General features: G+C 40.7%; 1 protein-coding gene across 5 annotated transcripts in view; it reads right to left on the minus strand.

The window, feature by feature from the left end:
* Window positions 1–5,202, minus strand: part of LOC103624893 (rho GTPase-activating protein 7-like) — a 49,714-nt gene that overhangs the window by 24,304 nt on the left and 20,208 nt on the right. The window lies entirely within an intron of this gene.

Here is a 5,202-nt window from a genome sequence, read left to right on the forward strand (position 1 = left end):
TACAAGTTAACTTTAAATCCCTAATAATTTTATATCTGCTGGACTGTCAGGCATTACAGTTCAATAGGACAGATGGAAGGGTGGGATGGTGTGTTAATTTACAGAGGTTGAAAGATAATTCAGACTCCATGAACCACTCCAGGAAGCCAGACCAGGCTCTAAATTTCTGTAGAACAACTTCGTGCAGTGTTTAGACTCTTACTGTTTGGAGCCTAAAACAGAGCAGGAAAAATAAGAACTTGCATGAAGTGGATAAGCAAAAATCTTCTGATTAAAATAAGAATTCTTATAGATGAAGAAAACTTCTTTTTCCTAATCTCATTTAGGAACATTATACCCTAACGAAGTTACAATTTATGGGTGTATTTCATTATCACTAGTTTTCTGTATAACAACCAAATGCAAAATTTTCACAGACCTATGATTTATTTTTGTGCAATTGCTTCCTAGATGGACAGTTTGTATGGCAATGAAAAAGATGTTTGATATTGGCACCGGGTGACACAATACAAAAGAAATTAGGGTAGTGTGATATATGGCATTTGCTATGATTACCTAAGAAACTGCTTTTTGCCAGACCCACCCAAAGCCATATAAAAAGTACACACCCTGCTTTGATTAAATTTGCAGCTATATGCTTGGATTAGGGAGACAGAATGTATCATTTAAATCTGGGGATAACATCAGTAGACTGCTCCCATCCCATAGAAATTCTCCAACCAGAGCATGCAGTTTCCCTTTCCCACCCATTTTCCTTTGGGGGTTTCCCACAAGAGGACAGTGCACAACCCTAAAATGCTCATTTTCCTTCTCTTTGACAGTAAACTACCATCAAGCTCCCTCGTGTTGTGTGGGTCACCAACCATGAAAAGGCCCACAGAAAATCTTAGGGGTGAACTCCTCCAGTACAACACAGCATTCAGTGGAGAATTTCGGGAGGCTTTTCAGGAAGGAATCACATTCCTCCATTTTGATCATTTTATGTATCCTATAGGACAATGAACCCAGGGAACCCTGGCATCTGCCTCTCATTAGAGGATGTTCAGCCCACACACAGGAAGCTTACACACTGGAGTAAGGGTGTCTGGAGTAAGGATGTCTCAGGTTCAGAAGGGGCAGCTGACGACTTGTGGGGCTGCTGGTGGAGGTTCCCAAGACAAAGACAAGAAAACATTTCCTGCTCACCTGGGCTTTTCAGTTCCCAGCTCTGCAGCTCGCCAAGGAGCACCCAATAACATTACTAGAGCCTCAAAGCTTATGCCAGTGCTTGGGACTGATGCCTGGAAAATGGGATCTTTTTCTCCAAATGGTCATTGTTGCTTGATTTCCTCTTTTCTGGAACCACTGACCCTTGCTGAAGACTCCAGAACCTTTCTGATGGGTTTCATTCCAAGCTTTGATCAAACCCCTGACTGTCTTCAGCACATGCAGGGATTCTGCCCAGAGTGGCTCCAAACCAGTCACATTCCACCTTGCTCAAATGTGGTGAAAACAGTCCTAGAGTGGGTCATTTTTAAACAACTTCACAAAGTACTGCATGACCAAAATTAATTGTTTTTAGAAATGAGCCCGCTGCTGCTAAATTCCTCACTCATGCTTAACCAAAACTGTGCAGAACCTCCAAGTCACCAAAGTTATTTCAGACAGGCAAGCAGTGCCAAGACAGTTATTTCAGAAGTGCCAGGCAGTGGAGTCACTTCCCATTCAAGCCAAGCTCCCTTCATATTTTAATTCCTGTCACTGGAGTATTTCCGATACACTTACCAGAGATCACCTCCCTCCTTTCTTCCCCTCTCTCCCTTCTACCACCTTCCTCAATGCTTTTCATGAATCAAAGCTGAGTGAAATTTCATTTCTAACTTTCTCTTGGTAAGATCCCAACATAATTGTTTTCTGTTTTCTTCTCTGATGATCTTGAGTTAACATAGGAGATCAAGGAATCTAACTTCAGCTGTGACTATACTAGGAGGCATCAAGAAAGATATTTCTATGGAGACAAGTTGTTCAGAGAGAAGCCACATGATTAATTAACAAGTTAGACCAACTGGGAGGAAAAATGCAGAATAAAATACAGGAAATACATGGAGACAGTTAAAAGAGGGGGATGTTAAAGGTGGTGGGGAATAACTATCAGTTAGAAAGAAGAAAATTAATAAGCTCACTAGAAAAGGATTTAAAATAAAAAATAATTAGATGAAATTAAGGGAAAAAAGAGATAGGTTTACGAAACCAAAAATTCCTGAGAAGGAAATCCATTGGTTAAAAAGTATTTTTCTAGGGACAAAGACTGAAACTTTATCATCTGTGATGCAAGAGAGGTTAGACATATGTGTATTGCAGGGAGATAAACTGCACAAACTGCACATATGTGTATCGCAGGGAGAAAGATGTACAAACAGAAACCTGGACTGTGTCACTATTTTTCTTCTCTTGTGACAAGAGTGAGCTCAATAAAGTCTTTAACCTTTTTTTGAAAGGAGGAAAATAATATTGTTAAATATAGACTCTTGAATATGCTGGAGTGCTGTTGAGGTGAAGTCAAAACATTAACCCATCATATTATAGAAGTAGCATCTTGTTACCACTCTGGTCTTCCTGTCAGAAAGCATCTGTGTAAGAACAGAAGTATGAGAAAATAAGCACATTCAGTGGTCCCCTGAAATTAACAGCAGGTTTTTTCCCCTGAAAATCAAGATAGAATGGTTTGGCTCCAAGTCATTCAAAAAGCGCTTGGATTACAGGAAGTCCATTCTCGTGGTTTGTCCCTCTGTAGCCATTCAAAACCATTTAGACCTGATTTTCCAGTCTTCACCATCAAAATCTTAAAACATGATTAAAAACTTTCAAATGGTTCTCAGGTTATTGTCTCCACCTCCCAATGAACTTTGCTTGGCTGCTTTCACTGGGACATTCCAGTGAAACCTGCAGCAGATAAAGCATTATCCCATTTCCAAGCTTACTTTCACAGGCCTGAACTCTAGAAAATGCTGCTATGGATTTTGGTCCCTGACAGGGTCTGGCAATCATTAATCCTAATTTTTATGTCTTCCTTTCTAAACAGCCTTCAATAAAAAGGTCACAGCAACACAAAATGGTAGGGAATTACCCATGCCCTCCCCTCCCTTACCTCTTCTGGAAATTCCTGCAAAATAAAATCCAGGGAGAATTCCCCTTCTAATACCGGGTACCAGAACTGAGATTCAAAGACAAACCCTTTTTTAAAATGGAAAGGTAAAAGGTCCTTGTTATTCCTGTATCCCTTAGCAGCTGGTCCATTTATATGGATGTTTGCCTGCTCCTATGATAATCACAACTACTCCATGATGTGATGAAAGGAAATATTGTGGAATTGTTAATTATAAAAAACAACACAATGTTGCCTCAGCCAGTGGGTGTCAATGACTTGATTTGATCTTCCCTCCTTTAAATTCCAATGCCCCAATTTTCATTAAAACTGTAATCTGCTTCTCATTAGAGCAGGTCAAATCTCAAGCTGGAATTTAGCTTTTGCTTTCTGTTGTTAAAAGTCAAGCATTTTTAAGAGGAAAACACTATGCTATCATGATGAATTCCGGGGATTTTCTCAGGAACTTTTAGGGTTAGACTAAACAAATTGAAGAATTCTTTCAGAGCTAGTGAAGTTCCTAAAATGTGGGTGAGAGAATGTAACAACAAAACCCCTAACTTCTTGTTTCATAGATTCACCGAGACCACTTAGCATGAAAAAGCTCAGGAGAAATGTAGTGGATGCATGGAGTCAGAAATCTGTGTCCACCCTTCATGCCTAGGAACAGAGCCTGGAGGAGTTTAACTGCCTAGTGCAGGGAACAGGGTACCCAGAGTGAAATCACAGCTCTGACCCCCTGACAGCCAAGAAAAATGAGCAGAGTAAGCACTTTGATTTTCTCAATCGCTTAACTTCTTCTCCTATCTCAAGAGTCACTTAAAAGGAAAAGTGACATTGAAGGCAGAGCCACAGACACTTCTGAAGTCTGTACATGAAAGCTTTAACCTGCAGAGCCTTGGCCAGGGTGCTTGAGGAACAGAGCAAAATCTGTGCTCACAAACAGACCTTCCTGAGGAAGGAAAGCACTCGATCGATAACGCAGCCTTGGAGGCTTCGTTTCAGTTCTCTCTTCCAAAATGTAGCCAATGCTTTGGATAAATATAACTGGATTGAAAGCATTCTGCAAAAAAGTTCAAGTTAAAGTCAACATCTTACTGCTGAAGCTTAAAAAACACTTCTGCATAAGTTGGAGGAAAAAAAAGATTGTTGCTTGTAATCTCTTACATTTCCTATTCCCAGTAAAGAATAGTCCCTAAAAGCTTTTGTCTTCTCTGTTATTAAAATGCATTTCTACAATTGTAAGAGAACTTGGGCTTGGTTTATTTACACTCCAGCGAGAGCAGGCCCTGCACAGTGGAACAAATAAGCTGCTGAAATGGTCCTGAAGAACCTTTTAGATTGCACCTGCTTATATTTGGACCTGAGATACTTGGGAATAGGTAACTCTTACCTCTTTTCACATGCACCACACAGAGGCACTGTCAGTAATGCTTGGGTTTTTATTCAAAGTAACATTATTTCAGAAATGACAAAATGTTTTTTCAAGCAAAGCAGTCAGGCTAGACTCTGCTACTCTCCAGAGTAAATTTTTGAGACTAATGTTCCTTAGAAGGAAAATCTTGAGGGTTTTCATGTGAGAAACAAATCCAAAAGAGTAAGATCACGCATAATCAGCATGTATCCCAGGCATTAGTGAGCACAGTGTCCTGCCTTGGATGATGGTGGTTATTGCCAAAGACATTACATGATGTGGGAGAGCCAGACAAACACATGAGAGGGGACAGAACATCACAAAATATATGAAGTTCCTCTAAGTAATATGTGTGGAACTGTATGGAAAAGTATCTTCTTTCAACTGCTCCCACATAAGAAGCCACAGATTTTAACTGGCTTTGATTCACAAAGCCTTGTTTCACAGCCCTCTGCCCACTGCCTGCTTCTGGTGACCTGGATGGGAGTTCCACACAGCCCTCGCTGCCACTGTTCAGCATGGACATTTTACACGGAGGGAGAAATTAGGGACAGAAGCAGCTCACCTCCATCTCAACACTGAGACCCAATATACAGTCAGTGATGTCCTCTGTCTTCTGAAGGGGTTCTGCAGCCTAGGCACCCCCGGGGGACCTCATTCCTGC

Source organism: Corvus brachyrhynchos, unplaced genomic scaffold (assembly GCF_000691975.1).
Source record: "Corvus brachyrhynchos isolate BGI_N302 unplaced genomic scaffold, ASM69197v1 scaffold262, whole genome shotgun sequence".
NCBI lineage: Eukaryota > Metazoa > Chordata > Aves > Passeriformes > Corvidae > Corvus > Corvus brachyrhynchos.